The sequence below is a fragment of the Mus pahari genome, chromosome 16, assembly GCF_900095145.1.
Source record: "Mus pahari chromosome 16, PAHARI_EIJ_v1.1, whole genome shotgun sequence".
In the NCBI taxonomy this organism is placed as follows: domain Eukaryota; kingdom Metazoa; phylum Chordata; class Mammalia; order Rodentia; family Muridae; genus Mus; species Mus pahari.
This window is the reverse complement of record NC_034605.1, coordinates 2,719,298-2,740,412: the sequence shown is the minus strand read 5'-3', so window position 1 is coordinate 2,740,412 and position 21,115 is coordinate 2,719,298. Positions and strand designations below refer to the sequence as shown.

Genomic DNA, 21,115 nt, shown 5'->3' with positions numbered 1-21,115 from the left:
TAACTCTTCCATAAGAGATGAGCTGAAATGCATCATCCCCACTCTTATGTATATTTAGTTTCCCCACCAAGAATGTTTGCCAAAGATAACCTATAACTCTTCCGTAAGAGATGAACTATATGTTTACTCAGCTTCCCCACTCTTTGTGGACTTATCCTCCCCTTTCCTTGGGGTTTTTCCTTTAAAATCCCTCAATTGTAACTGCTAAGGGCTGATTTCCTATGAGTTCAACCTCAGCATGTTGATTTTTCCCTATTAAACCTCATGCATATTGCATCAAGAATGGTCTCTCTCGAGTTATTGGGGCGTCGTCTCATCCCGGGACTTGAGTGAGGGTCTCCCCGTAATGGGGGGTCTTTCATGCCCACAGAAATTCTTTGGCAAAAGAGAGCATTAATGTGAATTTATCTTTCTTCATCTCCAAGCAAAGTTTTAACATCCTATTATGAAGCTGTTGTGGTGTTAATAAAGAATTGTAAGATAAAATCATGAAGGTATTTTAGAAAAAAAAAGTCTTAAAAACCTGAAGAGGTGTCTGCTCCTTGTTTCCAACAGCAATTAAATTGGTTATTGCAGAATATTAATATTTGGCCTATTGCATAGCAAACTTTTTAGGTAAAATTGATAATCATTATCCAGTAGATGAGTTGTTAAAAATTGCTTCTATGCATGCTTTTGTATTTTCTGTAAATTTATGCATGCATGAATCCGATAAAGAATGCATATACTGTATTTATAAACAGCCCTTCTAGGGGAGAGAAGTATATGTGATTGGATCACATGTTTATTCTTTTGAGTTTCCTCCTGCTTCAGCACAGATAATTAAATTGTGTGCTGTAGCCAGTGTTTTGAAATGTTGAAAAATCAAGCTTTAATTTGAATACTAACAGCCTGTGTGTGTGTGTGTGTGTGTGTGTGTGTGTGTGTGTGTGTGTGTGTGTAGGCTTACAATGACTTACAATTACTTGAAATTGTTCCTTTTTTAGATACTGCTAATTTTCAAAATTGCAATTGTTTATGCATATACAATTCAAGTTAAGAAAAAATACTGTTCTGTTAAAGGACTGTCTTTGGACATTTAAGAACTCATCCTAGATTGCCTAGACAAGACCTCTTAAAGCAATGCCACCCTATATTTATATCCTAGGCATATTATAGGTCTTACACAAGAACAATTGGCCATATAATCTCATTCTTTACATCAAAATAGTAATGACTTGAGATAATAATTTGGTATTTTTAGGAGAATGTGCATGTCAGATTGTAAAGACTTGTTCTCAATGTCCTCAGTTTCTACCTGTTCCACATAATGGTGTTAATTCTCGAGGACTTATACTTAATCAATTATTGCAAATGGATAGTCATATTTCTGATTTTAGAAAAATAAAATACACACATGTGACTATTGATACCTTTTCAGGCTTTCTAGTTGCAACTGCTCTAACAAGAGAAGCAACTAAAAGTGTAATTAGTCATTGCCTATGTTAATTTTTTTTGTGTGTGGTGTTCCAAATCAAATTAAAACAGATAATGGAACTGGATATTACAGTCAAGCATTTGAGATGTTTTGTCAACAATTTAATGTNACCCATGTTACTGGGATTTTTTTTTATAATTCTCAAGGACAAGGTATTGTGGAACTTTAAAAAGTTTCTTCTTTAAAAACAAAAAAGGGGAAAATTATATCCCCATGCACATTATTTATATCACACTTTTTATTTTAATAATTTTAAAATTTGGATGCCAAATAACTCCTTGCTGAGTGCTTTATAGTATCCTATAACTAGGCATATTCATGCTTAGGTAATATGAAAGGACCCACTTATTGGCATATGGCATAATCCTGACCAGGTATTTAATATGGGGAAGAGGGCACGTTTGTGTTTTTTCCACAGACTGCTGCAGGAGCATGCTAGCTACCAGAATGATTTGTGTGACATGCTGACCTGTGAGCTTGCCAAGTTCCCTGACAATGGTGACAGGAATGCTGTGTTAGGTATATATTCTTGACCCACCTTTGCTTGCCTATGTCCCAGATTAGACAAGCTAAGCTGCTTTACTTCAAGCTTTTTAACCTTGTGGGACAGAGAACATAGAGACTGTGGAAACTGATTTAGAAAAATTAATCAAAAGGAGGAATTATAATGACTCTTCTCTTTCCTTTAATGTGACAAGTTATTCTGACCCAATCATCGACTGGTCTAGAAATAAACCCAATATTGGAGATTCCTATAATGAAGATAGCTCAAAATCTTTATTAGCCAGCAGAAATAATTTGGAGTATGGCCTCCACTATTTACATGAGAAGTAACAGTTTTTCTGTTGATTCTCAAAGCCACCTCCCCCACTCCAGGAGGCCAGACTTGGGCCTGATCATTGCTAATTTGCAACTGAATCGAGTGCCTGTGACATCCCCACAGAAAACCTGAATCCTGTTGCTTTCAACTTTGACATTGTGTGTTCAAGTAGGTCAGTTACCACCATACAGAGGCTTACCCTCAGCAAAGTGCAGATGGCAGTAATTCATCGCTATGAAGAAAAACATTGAGTGCATATTGTGGCTTTGATCTGAATGGAAAAGATGTGCAATGAGGGCCAGCAGTCAAAGACAGGTCACTGGTCTATGGCCTCTATTTCTACCTAAGACAGAGGCAGGTGCCAAAGGCTGTGTTTTTTCTTAATAAACTCTAAATGCCGTGTTTGTGCAAATAAACACAAACAAGCTGCATGTGTGCTCCAAGACGGGTCAGAAAAAGTCCAATTATATTCAGTCCTAAGACAGGCACAGCTGCCAGCCACCATAATTCCCAGGCAGGACCATGCAGCATAAGTAAATTTTATGCCCTAGATGTGGCTCCAACCATAAAATTATTTTATTACTATTTCATAACTAAGTTTGCTGTTGCTGTAAATTATAATGTAAACATTTGGAGGTGGAGGTTTGCCAAAGAGTTGTAACCCACAGGCTGGGAACCACTGCCCTACATAGTAGCAGAAAAAGCTCTGGGTCAGAGAAGCTGCAGAAGTTAAGTCTGGTTAAAGCTGCCGGGGTTGCCCCAACACTTGCATATAAATATGTACAGCCCTTTTTATTCCTAAGAGGGATGAGATGCTTTTGAAACTGTTTATAAGGTAACTGTGGATTCATTCCTGGTATCCTTAAGAACATCCTCCCAAGGACCCCACTGTCACTGACTTTCTGGGAATTATTTTAGGAAGTGACTAGGGGAATGTCTCCATTTAGTATAAGCAACAACTTCCCCTTGCTTCCTCTTAACCAAGATCCTTAGTTACCTTAGTTAGTGACCTGAAGAGAGTAGCTACTTGTTGTGTTTTATAAAAAAGAAAGAACCAGCATATGTTTGGTAGAGGCATGGTATGGTGAGGTGGAAGGGGGTGCCTTTGCAGGACTATTCTGAGACATTCCTTCCCCCCTGAGGTACCAGCCATATAGTATATATAGTATAGAATAGAGTTTATTTAGAGCATAGAAGTGGAGTTGAAGAGGGAGTAGAGATAGAGAAAAAGAGAGAGAGGAGAGAAGAGAGAGTAGAGGCCAGCCAAGAACAGGTAGAGGGGAGGGAAATGGGGAAGAGAAGGGACAGAGAATAAGAGAGTAAGAGAGTAAGAAGGTAAGAGTAAGAGAGTGAGGAGGGGACAAACAGCCCCTTTTATAGTGACTCAGGCATACCTGACTGTTGCCAGGTAACTGTGAGGCAAAGCCTAGAAGGAATGCTAACAGTCTGGACCAAGTCAACTCTTTTGGAAGAATGGTGAATCATGAATTAATGAGTCAGTGAGGGGGAAGGGCAGTGGTGACCCCCAACTGGTCAGCCCCTCTGACCACCACAGGTTTGAGATGATTCCCACAGAATGCATTCATTTATGACCACTTACCCCTATGGCTATCTGTTTGTGTCAGCTTGGGTACATGCCTTGTCCATTCAAATTCTGTTCTTCCTCTGGTTGTTCATTCCAACCTTTGAAACATGAGGGTTGGGTTTTGTTTTGTTTTGTTTTTGGAAGATTGTAGTTAGTTTATTTATCAGGAGCAGTACATGTCTCAGCACAAATGTAAAAGGTCAGAGTACTTCCATCCATTCTCCTGCCCCATATGGGTTCTAAGGACCAAACCCAGGTCATCAAGCTTCCAGTGAGCACCTTTCCCTGCTGAGCCATCTCCCTGGACCCTCATTCAGGGCCATTACACATAGTAGTGTATTCATCCAGAGGACAGTATCCCAAGCTAACATTTAAGAGCTTCTGGGAAGTGACTGGAACCCACTTGGCACCCCTGGGAATGACACCCCACCAGATTCTATTCATTGTCTATGCATCAGTAAATCCCACCGGCCCCCAGGACAGACATGCCCTCAGCCTTCAACATCAGATACCCCCTGCCCCCTAGCAGTCTTAGGTTAGCTTCAAAGGCAACAGGGCCCATTTTAATCAGGGCTGGTTCCAGGTGTTTCAATTGTTTGCATCTGCTAAGGCCTGGACTCCTGGGGAAAGGTCAGAAGTGTTACAGACTTAATCAGGAAGAGGCAATTTCCCCTCCCAATTGAGGATGAGCTACAGCAGAGGTTGTGGGGGGGGGTAGTAAGGCTGGGTGGGGGAAGAAACCACTACATTCCTGAGGCCCCAGAACCTTAGTGGGAATTTTGAGGTTCCGGGGAGAATCTAAGGAGAATGAAGTACAGAGTGGAATCACAGAATTAGGGCATGGAGCCAAAGGGCTGTGTTCTGGCAGGATCGACAGAGGTGGGGAATTAGCTGCCTGTAGGGTGATGCAGGCTGCTTGCTGTTATCCTAGAAATCCATCTGATGCATATTCGTGGGCTGAGCTGAGCTGCAGGAGACCTGGTCTCTCTGCCAGCTGCTATGTTTATCATGGCTCCTATCACCAAGAGACTGAGTGGCCTCTAGGTCCACTTCCCTGTGGCTGAGAGACGTGCTCATCACATGGCCATATGGAAGCATGCCTCAAACTGAAGGAGCCATGAGGAGAGCCAGCACGGTGGCCTAGCAGTCAGCCTGTTTCTTGGCTAATCCACTTTGGGGGCAATTTGCTTGTTCCTGGGAGTTGAAGAAGTACTTTTAAAAAAAGGATCTTATTTTAACGTCTTTGGTTTGACTGAAGTGTCTTAAGGGAATAGTTGCACACTGAAATCTCCTGATTTGGTCTTCTTTCATTGGTCTGGAATGGAGTGTTTACATGGATAAGGGGGAGAATTTTGAGCAAACATATGCCTACTTTATTCTACAGAGAGGAGATATGCTCCCTGCCTATTTCAAAGACATGGCCATGTACTTACTGCCTAAGAAAGAAAGAAAAAAATCTAAATTGAATATTGTCTTCCAGTTAATGTGTTGTTGGGGTGGGGGCATGTAGGATCTTTCAGATGATGTACGTAGATTCTCAGGAGATCTAGCAGGAAAGCAGGGACTTCTTGGCTAGACTCTGCTTTCCCTCATGTAGAAGGGATGAAGATCTTTTAGTGTGTGGTGTGGGGCCTGTCTGTAGACAGACACATACTTCTCCCAGCCCTGTGCACCTCTCTGTGAAGATAAGACAACTCTGGGTCAGCTATGGGGTGAGTATACCCATTTCTGGTATCAGAGTGACTAGCCTATGTTGTGTGTAGTTTTAAATACTACCACCGACTGAAGTGACACAGGCAGCTTGCTTCTGCACCCTCTCGAAGAAGTTCCCCTCCACCCCCTTCCCACTCCCTCCTGCAGCAAGCACAAGGCTTCCTTCCCCTCCCTGGCCCTTCAGAGAGATTCTGGTCTGCCACCAGAATATCGATATCCCCGGTTCCATAGAGGCACCTCCTGAACCCTGCCCCCCAGGAGCCACAGATGCAGGGTTGAGAATAGACAAATGGCAACCTCCCTCCCCTCTGGGTCGATGAGGCTGGCACTCTCACTGATAAATGGCTAAGCACTTCCCAGGTGCAGCTGGTACCTGTCCTTGGGAAAGAAGCAAAAAAAACAAACATTCTTGGAAACAGTAGGGTCCCACGTTTGGATCATGAAAGGAAGATAATCAGGTAGCTGTGGCCAGTCGTAAAACACACTAGTTCCTGATAGCACCATAAAGTTACTCCCCAGGTCAGAAGAGACCCCCCTCCCAGTTGCACTATTCTGCCTTGCCGCCTGAACAAACAATATCTTGTTTGAAAAATGACTTGTCTTGTGGCCTCCTCCCCCATCACCCTAAAATCCAAAGAATCCCTGACTATGCTGCATATAAGCACCAAGCCCTCTAGGCTCGAGGTCACACTCCTGTCTGCACAGTGGGAAGGTTTTTGATCCAAGTCTGACTCGGATTAATAAAGAGACACTTTTGTATCTTTGCATCAGGCCCAGTGGTTCTTAGAGCTCTCCTGGCGTCCCACGGAATCTCGGATACAGCTTGCCTTTGCCCCGGTTGGCAGTGTTACTCTCAGCCTTCCTTTTGTTCTTCCCACCTTCGCCTCCAGGAGGTGACTGTGCTACCAGCACACTGCTGAATCCGAGGATAAAACACACACACACACACACACACACACACACACACACACACACACACAGTTTGTTACTTTACAACTTGCCTTCTTGACACAGTTGCTGGGCATTACTATCTCCTGCCATAAACTTAGTGGCTACTCACCTAGCCCTGGTCAGACATACTGAGCCATCTGCCTGTAGTGGATGTCACAGGTCCTAGTCCCCCCCCCCACACACACACCTCCCAGGTTGCTAAGTTCTTCCTGTTCCCAAGTGTGGTGAAACTCCTCTCTCTGTTCCTGCATCTCCTTTTCCTCTTGGGAAACGGAAGTCCTGCCTGGACTCCCCGCCCACCAGCAATTGCCCCGACTCCCCCCTCCACCTTCTTTACTGATAAATAAAGAACCAATTGGGGAACAGGAGCTTTGCATCAGAACCTCCCCTTACACCTCACCTTTTCTGTCAAAAACAAAACCAAACCCTCTTCTCCCTGATATAAACTGAACAAAGCCATAACAATCATGTACATTACACAGAATGATATACAAATGATATCCAGTACTTCCAATTTGTCAATTAAAGTACTCTACCATCATTCCTAACTAAAAGAATTATGATTCTATCCCTAGATTGAGTTTCAATTTTAGCCTTAATGTCACCTGAAAACCATGTCATCCACTCTAAACTCTCCTCTCACTCTCCTCTCTCTCTCTCTCTCTCTCTCTCTCTCTCTCTCTCTCTCTCTNCTCTCTCTCTCTCTCTCTCTCTCTCTCTCTCTCTCTCTCTCTCTCTCTCTCTCAATGTTAAACAACTTGAGTTTGATTATCAGACTAAAACTAGTCTTCAACCTTTAAGGACATTCCAGAACCATTGTTGTGGAGTGGGTGGCTGGAAACTGTTGTGAGGAAACCTGGAAATTGTTGTTGATCCGTTGTCCTTGCCTCAGGCCAGGTGGCAGGGCCTGGACTTGTCTGGACTTACCCAGTTCTTGGAAACAGAAATTTAGGCCTAGTCTCCTGAACTGTCAATTTGAAGCCTGTCATGAAGCCAGCCTGTCTCAAGGCGACACCTTAGAATTCTGCCCTGTGAAAGAGTGCCCAATTGTGTTCCCAAGGACAACAGAGATCTGCAGGACATGCCCCATGCACTGAGAACCTTCAAACCCAATATTTTTCCTTTGAGTTCTCAATTGTCTGTGTACACCATACATACTACAAAAAGGTGATTCTGTCTTCTATTCTATAGGGTCTACTGGATAACTTTGTTGGATATTTTGTTACTAGAAGGATGGTAGAGTTTGTATTGTAACTAGTTACTGTTTATCAGAAATCTTTTCAACATATTTCTCAAACAGGGGTGGGGGAGAGCTACATATGAAAGTCAATCTTTGAATAATAAAATAACATGTTACACTCATTCAAAAAAAAATCTTTTGAGAGACTTGAAGTGAACCCTGGATTTAGGTATATATTTTGGGTTTTAAGGAGCTCTGCAATTCTGGGAAATTTTTCCCTGCTTCCCACTAACCTCCCTCCAACTGAAAGTGCTTCTAAAATGACCTCCAATTGTTTGGAATATCAAATATAATTCTGCATCAATACCCCCGTGGTTTGGTTTTTAACACATTCTTACACCACAGTGCACCACAATTGTGTTAAGAAATAATGTAATAGAAATCTCAACCAGCCACAAGTTGAAGCATTTAGAAATACTCATAGGCAAGAACAAAAAGGAGACTGCCAGAAAGGCAGAATCTAAACGCAAAGGATGTGGTTCCCACCGTTATTTGGTCCCAACATTTGGGGATGAAACTGAAGTAGAATTTATATGCCTTCATCTTCTATGTCTGGAAGCTTGACAATGGTCCTTTCCATAATGTTCTTGGTAGTGCTGACTCTAAAGGCATAACATGGTGTCTCATGAAGGTTGTTTATCTCATAATAACAATTATGAATCAAATTGTGCTCAACAATGTGAAAAAGAACTGGAAGCTGGGTGTATAAGGCATACAGTGTTAGAGGCTAATCCATTATCGCCATAATGGGGAGCATGGCAGCATGCAGGCAGGCATGATGCTTGAGCCACTGTTGAGAGCAACATCCTGAATCATAGGCAGAGAGAGTCTGGGCTGACTTGAGCTTTTGTAACCTCAAAGGCCACACCCCACCCCACCCACCTCAGTGACACCCTTCCTCCAACTAGGCCACACCTCCTAATCATTCTAATCCCTTCAAACCGGACCACTCCCTGGTGACTAAGCATTCAAACGCATGAGCCTATGGAGTAGGGATGGGGGTATTCTTATTCAAGCCACTACAGGATGTAATCAAAATGGGTATTTTGGGGAAGATGAAAACTAGGCCTTTTAGTCCATCTTCAGGGTACTGACATAAGTCTTAGGTTTCCACAGAGAAAAATTGGGGTGCAAGGTAAGAAGCATTTATGATTAAGCAGTCTTCCTCAAAATCTGATTTGATTATCATTAGCTCAATTCTGTTTATGCAAAATGGCCCTGAAGAAGGTCTTATTGTTTGGGGGGGTGGTGGTCAGGGACAGGAAGGTTTCCATGAGATGACTGCTCCTAGCTGAAGAGCAGTCACAGCAGTGTGATGACTTGTGAGGTTCTACTGTTCCTGGGATCCAAGGGGGTTAGAACAATGACTGGAGACTCGGGAAGCTTTCTCGGGGTCTGTTAAAGTTGGTATGAAGTGCCTCCGTTACTTTCGATCGTCAACCTTGAGGCAAATTAGGTTTCATTAATCTCTATATCAATATGGGTGGTTGACATCCAGAGTCTAATGGCATACCCATGAGAACCCGCCCTAGACTCTAAGCCATTGCAAAGGAGATATCTGCATGAAGGCAGATATGCCAGGGTTCTATGATGCTTTTAGCTACCTTTGTGTACCCAAGAGAGTTGCCAAAGCCTTTGTAGCTAAACTGATTCCATGTCCCAGGGAGGAGTTATCTGAAGAGGTCAACCACAAGGCCAAATTTCCCTGTGGAAAGTCATCTATTATTTTAATATAACATAATATTTAAAATTGCTTACCACCAGGAAAGCAGAAATGAACAAAAGTGATACCATATCTTACGGCCACATGTTTGGAGAACATAAATCCATGTAAATATGCAGACTGAGATATCAGTGTTCTTCTCCTAGGGACACAGGTTGTAACAGACAGGTAATTACTTCAGGCTAGCTGCTGAGCATACTTCCAAGGCGGAGGCATGGAGTACCATGCGGGACCTATGTGGATAGATATTTGTGAGGGATGTGGAGGTCAACCCTGTGAAGGAAAAAGTGGGATGGAAAGCGAGGTTCCACAGGCTCCTGGGACTCCTCGAAGAGTCCTGATACACAGTACTAGATCTGAGATGGCTCCCGGAACACAAGCAAGACAGCAAAACTGCACGGAAGCCAGGGCAGTGGCTGCATCCTGTCTTCAGCTTCCGGTCTTCATAGAAGTCCTAACAGGTAATGATGCCTCCCCTACCCCCGACCCCTGCTGAATAACTTCCCCAGGCAGGGCTTTCATTGAGGCGTGGTGGAGCATGAGATAGGCTCAAAAATGCTACAAGCTTCTGCGCTGTGCAATAAACTCAGATCTGTACTCTGATGCTGATCTTTGGAGTCTAATTCCCAGGATTCGACACGTGACTCTGTCACCTTCCACCCTCATACCTCTGTCCTGTTCCCACAGAAACTGATGAGAGATAGTCATGTTGAAAGGCAGACAAGACTTCTTATCTTCATCTTTGCCTCATTAAGTACTATAAATGTGAATGGCTACCTGGAGTCCTTAATTTTAGCATCAGTTTGATGATTTTTATTATATATGAATGGAGAATGTCAAACACTTCGCATTTCTTACAACCAGGTGTCTTTCACAGCTAACATCCCATCTTCTTTATTGTTAAAGGAATCTTTATGTTTAGCTGTTGGCATTTTGCTTTGTTTTATTTGGTTTTCTCTGGAAACTTTTGAGGACATTTATCCTTGAAAAAAAATTTATCTTCTTCAATATGCCAGTGCTGTGAGTCATATGGGTATTCCAAATGTGTTGTCAGTGGTGGGTTGATAAATTCATTTGTTAGGAGAAGAAAATCCTCTTTAGTGTATGTGCTTCTCAATTTCTGTGCTGTAAATGCTCCACATCTGGCTGATGTCAGGCATTTAAGAACATCACTGATGCAGAGCGGAGAATAGAGGCTCTTGGGATTTGTTATGAGCCCATTTTGACAGAGTGCAACACGCACTGATTTAACACATGCAAAAAGAACACATATGAGAATACATAAATACCACACGGCACCACTGAGGTCAAGAAATAGAACATTACCTGCAGGGAGCCCACCACACACCCTTTGCCATTTTGGACCCCTCTCCCCATCAGAATCAGTCACTGGCCTCATATTTCGGGTAAACTTACCCTAAATGTGTTTTACCTTTGCAACACACAAGAATGCACCAGAAATCTTCTGGTTTAAATTGGCCCATTTAGAAATCCAGACTGATAGAATCATGTTTTGAACGTTCTTTTGCCATTTGTTTATTTTATCCAAGGTAACATCCATGAGACTTATCCATGCTGTTGCCTGTAGCGATCGTTCATTCACTTTTATTGCTGGATAGTACTATAGCCTGGGAATATTCCTGGGAATGTATTGGAGCCAGCTTACCCAGATTGAGAAATGATTGTTAAATGTTCATGGGTTCTGTAAGCTAATTAATGGAATATTAGGAGCTTGAAATTGGCCCAGGCGGAAGTATTTACACCATGGAAATTGGCAGGCGCTATGAATTAGAGCTTTTCTCTCTGGTGTTAAACACCTGTCAGTTTGCCAGTAACTATATGATAATGTGTTTGTCTATTCTGCAGAACATAAAAGTTTGGTTTACTTCCAGTTTGTGTCAGTAAATATTCCCTCATTCTCTTCCATGTGTGCTGGTAGAATGGACTCCCATTTCTAAGGGCTGTGTGTGTGTGTGTATATGTGTGTGTGTCTGTGTCCCCATAGTGAAAATACTTAGACCATGTGCTATGTACATATTCACTTTTAATTGATAGCCTCAAATCATTTTCCTGATTACATACAGCCTTGAAGATTCTTTCTGAGAATTGCTATTTATTCCTTTAACTTTCACACATTAGAATTGACAGACTTAAACCTTTACTAGACCACTGGTTGTATACTTATATGTTATTGGCTGTATACTTATATAGTATTGTCTGGTTTCAGACCCAGGAACAAGCAGCTGAGGAACATATTTTAAATACCAAAGCAGACCTTGCCTCCAGGTTCTCCCAGCATCCCTCAGTCCCGATCTGGCATACCTCATCCCCAACCCAAACTTTCCAGCCCAGGGCTAGGCTTCCCTTCCCCAGAGGGTCTTTGTATCTTCTTTCTTTTCACTCCTTTTCCTTCTCTCTGCATGCCCACACACTCTCTCTTTCTTATCCCCCTCCCCTCTGACTCCCTTCCCAGGCAGCATCCCTAGCCTCCTTCCTTGGGACCAGTGAACTCTCCCACCTGAGATAAGCTTTCCAATAAACCTGCGTTTCTATATGTTTTACTCTGACTTGAATTGGTTCATTTTACCAGTGGAGAAATAACATCAGTTATTATGTATTATATATCAACATTGTATTTTCCCAATTCCCAACATTTTTACTTGGGTTGTTTGGTTCATTTGATTTTTTTTCTTATGTAAAAATATTTGTTCGCTTCTATGGTAGTTTGAATATGATTGGCCCAGGGAGTGGCACTATTAGGAGGTGTGGCCTTGTTGAAGTAGGTGTGGCCATGTTGGAGGAAGTGTGTCACTGTGGGCATGAGCAATGAGACCCTCCTCCTAGTCATGTGGGAGCCAGTCTTTTCATAGTAGCCTTCAGATAAAGATGTAGAACTCTCAGCTTCTGCACCATGCTTGCCTGGATGCTGCCATGCTCCTGCCTTGGTGATAATGGATTGAACCCCTGGATCTGTAAGCCAGCCCCAATGAAATGTTGTCCTTATAAGAGTTGCCTTGGTCACGGTGTCTGTTCACAGCAGTGAAAGCCTAAGACAATATCTTTTCCTGATGTTCTTGCTTTCTTTTTATTGCTGATTTTCAGAGTCTGTCATATATTCTGGATATTCTAATGCAAGCATCTCATGCTACAAACTTTCCTCTATTTCTTTTTTATCTCTTTCATGAAGAATGTTCTTAGGTACCGTGGTACTTTGAATGAGATGTCTGCCCCTGAAGGCTCATGTGTTTGAACACTGTGTCACCAGTTTGTAGCACTCTGCGGGGAGATGGTGGTCTTACTGGAAGAAGTTTATCATCACTGGGGACGGGCTTGGAAGTTCATAGCCTAGCTGTACTTCTAGCTTACTCTTCCTGTTTCCCGATGGTGGATGAAGATGCGATTTGCTGTTTCTGCTGTCATGCCTGCTGCTTGCTGTCACGTTCCCTATTTTAGACCACCTAGAACCATAACCCCAAATAAGACTTTCTCCCACGTTTTACTCTCAATCATAGTACTTTATCACTAACAGATGCTACACTAACAACAACAAAATGAGAGTGTATTAGGATTAACTGGATTCATCTTGATCTTGTGTGAATGATATCTGCTTGAAACCTTTTTAACTATCTCTGGAATTACTTCCTTTCTCCTAGTCTGAGGTCTTAGCCTAAGGTTCGGTCTACTAGAAAGTAGAGTATGCATTTTGAAGAAACTATCACCCTTTCTCTTCATAGTAAAAATGTGAATTGAAAATACACAGAAGCAAGCACAGTGACATACACCAATAATCCCAGCACACAGGAGGCAGAGGTAAGGAGATGCTGAGTTCAAAACCTGTTTGGGCTACACAGTGAGACCCTGTCTTAAAATCATCATCATCATCATCATCATCATCATCATCATCATCATCATCATCCTAACAATAACTGAATTGTTTATCAGCCTTCTGGCTATGATCAAATATAGTATCCATTTGTTTCAGTTTTACATCTCATATTCCTCTATCAGAGAACAGTGTATTTGATGTGTTTTTCTAGCTGGGAGTTAGAATAAGAGTTTGATTCACTGATTCCAGAAGTTCTGGTACTTCAGTACTTCTGGAAATGTGTATCCCTCAGAGTACAGAACAAAAGAAAAAAAGATCATAAACAAACCCTTTTTCCCCCCATACTATATTGCCCCCCCCACACACACACACATCATCTACCTTTGACTCCATACTCTCCTGACTCCCTTCTATTGCCAGCAGGATACGACTGCACTGGAGGGAGATACACAGAAGTCTGAAAAGATTACAGGGATGTTTACCCTTCACCTAGCAGGGCTGTGTGCTATAGCAAAACACTGAAAAAAACAAATGGCTACATACATTGGAGTGTAACTGCAGAGAGTTGTGCAGCAGCAGGGCTTATCCCCAGCATGTACAAAGTGAACAAGAAATGATGCACAATAATAAATCATTATGTTATCATTTTTATAATACAGAGAAAGAAATAAAAACAGCTGTAGACATATGGCACCATGTCTGGCCACATGTTATGTTAAGTTATACAAAAATAATAAGCCAAAAGACACACATGCAAATAATAGCCATAGCATTATTCCATGTGTATATAAAAATAATACTGGACACATACACAAGGGAAGTGATTGTCGCTGGAGCCAGATCCTCTGACTCAGGACCCCCTCACGCCAAGCCGTCCAAGAAGACCTTCAAGCAGCGCTGGAGCGTTGAACAAAGAGTGGAAGATGTCCAGCTCATCTGGGAGCAGCACCCCACCAAGATCCCAGTGATTATAGAGCGATACAAGGGCGAGAAGCAACTGCCCGCCCTGGACAAGACCAAGTTCCTGATACCTGACCACGTGAACATGAGCGAGCTCATCAAGATAATTAGACGGCACTTGCAGCTCAATGCTAACCAAACCTTCTTCCTCCTGGTGAATGGGCACAGCATGGGGAGTGTGTCCACGCCCATCTCTGAAGTGTACGAGAGTGAGAGAGATGAAGACGGCTTCCTGTACATGGTTTATGCCTTGCAGGAGACATTCGGACAGCACTGGTTGTGTAAGACTACAACAATGCCTAGTGCTTGTTAAGCCCTTACCAAGACAAAAAGGGATGTTACCAGCGGACCCTGGATGGCTCACCATCCACAGATGAGAACGTAGGCACCCACGTAGGGTATTAGGAACTATTCATCAGCCAGAAACTGAGCTCCATGCCAAGTGCATTCAGCTTGGAAATTCGTCTAAACTAGGCTATTTTGTGTTCAAACTTTAGAAGTTTAAAAAATAAAATACTTTGCATCCTAAGTTGCCAATAAAAAGACCAAGTTATTTTGACATTTTTCTCCCTAGTAGGGACTTAAAACAGAAAAGCAGTGTCAGGGGCAGTCTCTTCCTGGGACCTGTTGCCTTCTCTAAAAGGGCTTCCACTCAGGAGAGAAGTCCCTCTAAACAGTCCCTCTAAAGGCCCAGGTTGCCTAGCAGAGGTCCCCAGAGGGCTCTGGCTTTGCACTAAACAGGTCTGGTGAATAGGATACAGCTCTAAGCTGGGTCCTGGGCTTGACCCCAGTCACACCCTTTCACTCAGCAGTGCAGGGACACGCGCTCGCTGCTGTCTAGATGTTACCACAGCATCTCTGCTGAGGCCAGGTCTCAGCTTGTCCAGGGGTTGCTGATCCAGCTCCTTGAGAGACTGCAGAGCTAAGTGTTTCTTTCCTGGTTTGAATTTTTCCTGGTTCATGCCTGCTTCAGGGAGAGCAAGCAGGTGTGCAGTGCTGGCCTTAGGATGTGGTTGTCAATCCCAATGTACTGGCTCTGGACTTGGCTCACAGCTCTTTGTTGGTTGGGATTTCCCCATTTCATGTCAGTCCATACATGTCAGCAGTGAGGACAGCAGCAACAGGAGACATGCCTCTTGAGCTGAAGCTAGCCTCTGCTTCCTGCATGTGGCCTGCTCTGACACCAGGCCATCCCTGCTCACTCACTCGTGGTCTGAGGATCTCAGAGCTGCCTGCTGTCACGGACTGAAGCCAGCATAGTAGCTCCCCACAGGCACCCACCTTCCCTGCATGCAGCCGTCTTTGCTAACCCTCAATGTTATTTTACACTGTAAATTCTCACTGCTCTGTCTTGTGTAGGTTGTATATGTCATTATGTCCCTGGTTTTTATAACTATGGTGCGACCAGTGAGGATTCTTGTAATACTGCTTTTAAAATGCTGCTCAGAGGGCTGCCTCCATTATAGGACTCCTGTACACTCTGATGCACTAAGTCAATAAAGGCACAACTGAACCTGAAAAAAAAATACTAAAACAAAGATGATAACTTGTAAATTTAATAATTTTAATAAATATTTAATATCTAAAACACATTACCTGTGGAGGAAAATAAAGAGTGGGGAGGAAGTCAGTAACAAAAGCTTATTTTCTGATATTATCATATTGATTTGACATCATTATAAAATAAGAATAGAAAATTTAGGACTGCTAGGTATGGTACATGCCTGCAACCCCAGTACACAGGAGGATAAGACAGGAGGATTGAAAGTTCAAGGCCAGGTTGAGCTACAAAGGGAGACCCTGTCTCAAAAAGTGTTTATAAAAATTCTAATTATTAAAAAAAGGAACTGTGGAGTCTGGAGAGATGGTTCAATGGTGACTTGGTTATGTTCCCATTTCTGTGAAGAGACACCATGACCAAAGGAACTCATAAACTGAAATAAAGCCCTTAATTAGAGGCTCTTTTACAGTTTCAGAGGGTGCATCCATGACCATTGTGGTGGAGAACATGACTGTAGGCATGGTGTTGGAGTAGTAGCTGAGAGCTTACATTTGTCTGATCCACAAGCTACAGATGGGGCTGGGGAATAGGTTGAACTGGTGAAGTCTGGCCTGGGGTTTTGAAACCACCAAGGCCACTCCAACAATGACATACCTCCAACAAGGCCACACCCCCACTCCTTCCTAAACAGCCCTCCAACCTACTAGAAACCAAACATTCAAATATGTTTTCTATAGGGCACCATTCTCAGTCAAACTACCGTAGTAAATCACATGACTGGCTGTAGGCCATAGCTAAGCCCTAAAAACAGCATATTCTTTCAAAAGATGAAGACAAGGTATTTCCCAACAGAGTAGGATTTTTAATATTTTCCAATGTCATTTCCTTTAGGCAGTTATTTTTCCTAATTTTATGTTAGATTCTGTCAAGGTCTAGCCTTGTCTTAAGAAAGGGTCCCTAGGAAGGAGTGAATTGAAGTGGCAAAAGAAAGACTCAGAATCAATGATGGATGTAAGCTGAGAGCTCTGTCCTCTGCTCAAGATGGGGATAGCTCTCTCTTGCAGACATAACCCAGTCTTTTACTTGCATAAGCTACCTCCTTAGGAATTGCATATCTGTTTAGTCATTTACCCCAGGTTCCCTTTTTATTATCCCACAAATCAGCATTTTATGACCTTAGCCATTGACTCTAAAGACAGAGCCACGTGGCTGAAGCTGCCAGAGTTCTGCTTCTTGCTGGAGCTGGAACATGGCCCCCCTTGTTCTATTACATTATCACCAGATTTCTGTTTTCCCACTCCTTCACTGCCTAAGCTTGCTGTCCTGGAACTTACTCTGTAGACAGACCTTAAACTCAGAGATCATCATGGCTCTGTCTCCTGAATTCTGGGACTAAAGACATGTACCACCACACCTGGACTCAAGCTTTTCTTCACCCAGAACTTGCTCTGTCCCAGGCTGGCCTTAAACTCAGAAATCTGCTTGCCTTTGCCTCCTGGGATTAAAGGTATGTTCTACCATGTGTGGGCCTAAGCTTTTCATGGCCACTATTCCTCAAGATCCAGATCAAAAGCCTGTATCTTACATTTCTGTATTGTAGTTCATTCCAGATTAAAAGTCCAGACTATTCTTTTCCTTTTCTTTTTTTTTATTTATTTATTTTTTTTTAATTTTTATTCTTTTCCTTTTCATGACCCAGGTTTTTGCCTCTATTGGTCAAATCATGGCTCTTTCCTTAATATTTTTCCAATTAATCTGACTTATTATTGCAGCTGCCTCTGTTCTTTCAGGTCTGTGAATCCCTTCATATAACTCATATTGCATCCTTATATTTTGCATAGTTGAGAAACCCTGTAAAGAATAGCTCTTATACTCTTATATATTCTTGAACTCATATTTCTAGAGCTCTTTCCCACAGCCTTAAGGGCTGTCCTGAAGGTTACAACATTACTCTTTTGCTAAGGAACACTGGAGACACATTCTTGTTTCCCAGAATCATGCTATTTCTGATTATCATGGAGTCACTGGCCTTGGCAGGGAGGACATTCCCCAGAAACCTTGGCAGGAAAAACTCTTCCCTGAAGAAGGAATGTAAAGTAAAATATGTACATTATTATGTAAACAAGCCTTATGCCCAGCAACTGTCAGCTCTCAAGAAGACGCATATCTTGCTGGCCCTGCTCCATGGGCAGAAACCCTGTCACACTGTCCCTTCTCTGGCCATACTGGATCCAGCATGATTCTATATTTGCTAATTTTTTTCCTAGATACAAAACCAATATCTGTCCTAGAGGTACAGGCCTACAATCCCAGCAAAAGTCCCAGGCAGAAGCAAAAGACTGCAAGTTGAAGCCCTGCCTGAGATACAAGGTGAGTTCATGGCCAGCGTGATCAACTTACTAAAACCCTGTCTCAACATGAAAATTAAAAAAGAACCAGGGGCAGAGCTTAGTTGTGCAACATGTGCCCAGCCTGTGACAGGCCCTAGGTTCAATTCCCAATAAGTTACAATAAGTGCCTTAAGTAACAGGGTAGCTTACTCCTTTTGCCTGTCATGTGAGCACCCGAAGTTCTAAAGAGACCAGGAGGATGAGGCATCTCTAGCCCATGATGTCTTCTGTGAACCTAGAGCTGGTCATTCTCTTGCTTCACTGTTCCACTACTGATTTTCATCCATGGTCAGGATGCTCTTAACCCCATCAGCCAATGTGAAAGAACACGAAGCATTGGTAAATCATTCTCATTTATGTGCTCACCCAAAACTTCCTGCACCTCCTGCACCATCCCACAGGACAGAAGTTATACACATGGCCACATCTAGTTTTCGAAGAAGACCAGGGACAGTAATTTTAACATGGAGACTCTAGAACTTGAAAGATTTTAGCCAAGATAGGAAATTGGGGGTGGGGTAGGGTGGGGGTGTCCTCTGTAGGTACCTACAAGTTCCCAGACCCATGAGGTGGCAGCATTGAGAAATCTCCAGGAAAGTGGGCAATGACTTCCTCTTGACTTTTTCTGGTCTCAGTCTCTGGTCTCACTTTTTCCCCATAAGATTTCCTGTCTCCTAACTGAATTGTCTCTTTTATTTTACATTTATTTATTTATTTTGTGATGACTCTGCATGTTACATGTGTGAAAATGTGTGTGTGTGTGTGTGTGTGTGTGTGTGCGTGTGTGTGCACATGCTTGTATATATATGCACACATGTATGCACTGTAAGGGTATTAGAGAACAACTTAAAGAAGCTGACTCTTTCCACCATGTGGACCCCTAAGCATTACATTTGAGTTTTCAGGTTCAGTGGGAAGCACCTTTACTCACTGAGCCATCTTACTGACTCCCCGAATCTCCTCTTTTCTCATTTTGGGATACTAGGTATTCAAAAGTAAAATAGTCTCTGTAAACACACCCAGTGTTTATCTCTGCCCTCCATCTCAGATTGGAAACTCAAAAGTAAGAGGAAGGCTAAAGGAAGAACAATACATAGGGTGAGTTGTTTATGAGCCCTCAAGTCTGGCGTTCAGTTCGTAGAGGCCATGTGGGAACATAGCAGTATAGGCCTCTAATAACTAAAGAGGGAGAATCAGGAAGTTAAAGTCATTCTCGGCTGCATAAGGAGTTTGAGGACAACCTGGGTTGCCTGAAAGCCTGGATCCAAATAACCAACACTAACATCACAAAAGTAAAATAGAAACCATAAGGAGCCTAAAGTTTTGCCCAGCAGAGATTCTTACTCATTGTTCTTTGTGTCATCAGTCTTTGTTTTTGTGTGATCAATTAGAACACGTGTTTTTGTTTTCTTGATATTAGGGTTATAGAGTAAGAAAGTGAAGCAGGTTGGAGGGAGATTCATGTGCCTACTAGAGACAGTGTACTGTAGACCCTAGTTCTCAACATGAGACTCACCAGAGAGCTTTGCACTGCCACGCAGCCTGAGGCTCACCATCAGAACCTATAGAAGAAGCATATGCACACTTTGCAAGCCCACCCACAAACAGATAGATGTATAAGAGCCAATAACCCATCAGTAATTGCATCTTGACTGTGGCAGCTCAGATATATAACTCCTAGCTGGCAGAGCCTTATACATGTGTTTATTCAAACTAAAGAGTATTTGGGATACAGGATGGAAACCAGAATCCTGCGAGATCATTCAGTCACCTGGGAGTAAAATGCACAACAGTGTGATTCCTAGTTCAGTTGCTGTGTCTGACACAGCTCCACTGTTCCCTGTTCCCAATTCCCAAGGCCCATTTCTTATACCTTAGTATTGCTGTCAGTAGGAAGGAAGGAGAGAAAATCTGGGGAAAGATCGAGGGATCTGGGGCCATCCTGGAGTGGTGCCTGTTTCTATATCTCTCCTGTGCCTGTCTTGTTGCTTCAGACACTACCCTCTACTTATAAATAGGAGGGTAGTGGGTAGAAAGCAGAGAGTTGCTACTTAAGAGGCCGCTCCACTTGGAGCATAGTGCTTTGATGGAGCAGCTGCATCTCAGTAGAAAGAAGGAAGGCTGACCACAGGCTTTCTCTTGGTTAGCAGGGTTTCTGTAGCTGTGATAAAACACCATGGCCAAAAGCAGCTTGGGGAGGAAAGAGCTCATTTCTATCTTACCACTGTAGTCCATCATCCTGGAAGTCAGGGTAGGAACCAGAGGGTGGGAACCAGCAGAAGCTGGTACAGAGATCATGGAGGACTGCTGCTTACTGGCTTGCTCAGCCTGCTTCCTTATACAACCCAGGGCCCCTTGCTTAGTGGTGGCCCTGTCCTCAATAAGCTGGGCCTTTAACATTGGCAAATGGACGTATCTGGAGGATATCATCCTGAGTGAGGTAACCCAATCACAAAAGAACACACATAATATGCACTCACTGATAAGTGGATATTAGCCCAGAAACATAGAATACCCAAGGTACAATTTGTAAAACACATGAAACTCAAGAAGAAGGAAGACCATCGTGTGGATACTTCATTCCTCCTTAGAATAGGGAACAAAATGCCCATGGAGGGAGTTACAGAGACAAAGTTTGGAGCTGAGATGGAAGGAAGGACCATCCAGAGACTACCCCACCAGGGGACCCATCCCATAATCAGCCACCAAACCCAGACACTATTGCATATGCCAGCAAGATTTTGTTGACAGGACCCTGATATAGCTGTCTCTTGTGAGGCTATGCCAGTGCCTGGCAAATACAGAAGTGGATGCTCACAGTCATCTATTGGAAGGAACACAGGGCCCCCCAATGAAGGATCTAGAGAAAGTACCAAAGGAGCTGAAGGGGTCTGCAATCCTATAGGAGGAACAACAATATGAACTAACC

General features: G+C 42.9%; 1 non-coding gene and 1 pseudogene across 1 annotated transcript; both read left to right on the top strand.

Moving 5' to 3' along the window:
• Positions 1-9,870: 9,870 nt before the first annotated feature.
• Positions 9,871-14,608, top strand: LOC110334234 (annotated as a pseudogene).
• LOC115065642 lies at positions 13,440-13,625 on the top strand. The gene has a single exon (XR_003845412.1). It is a non-coding gene; the product is annotated as a U2 spliceosomal RNA (small nuclear RNA).
• Positions 14,609-21,115: the final 6,507 nt, after the last annotated feature.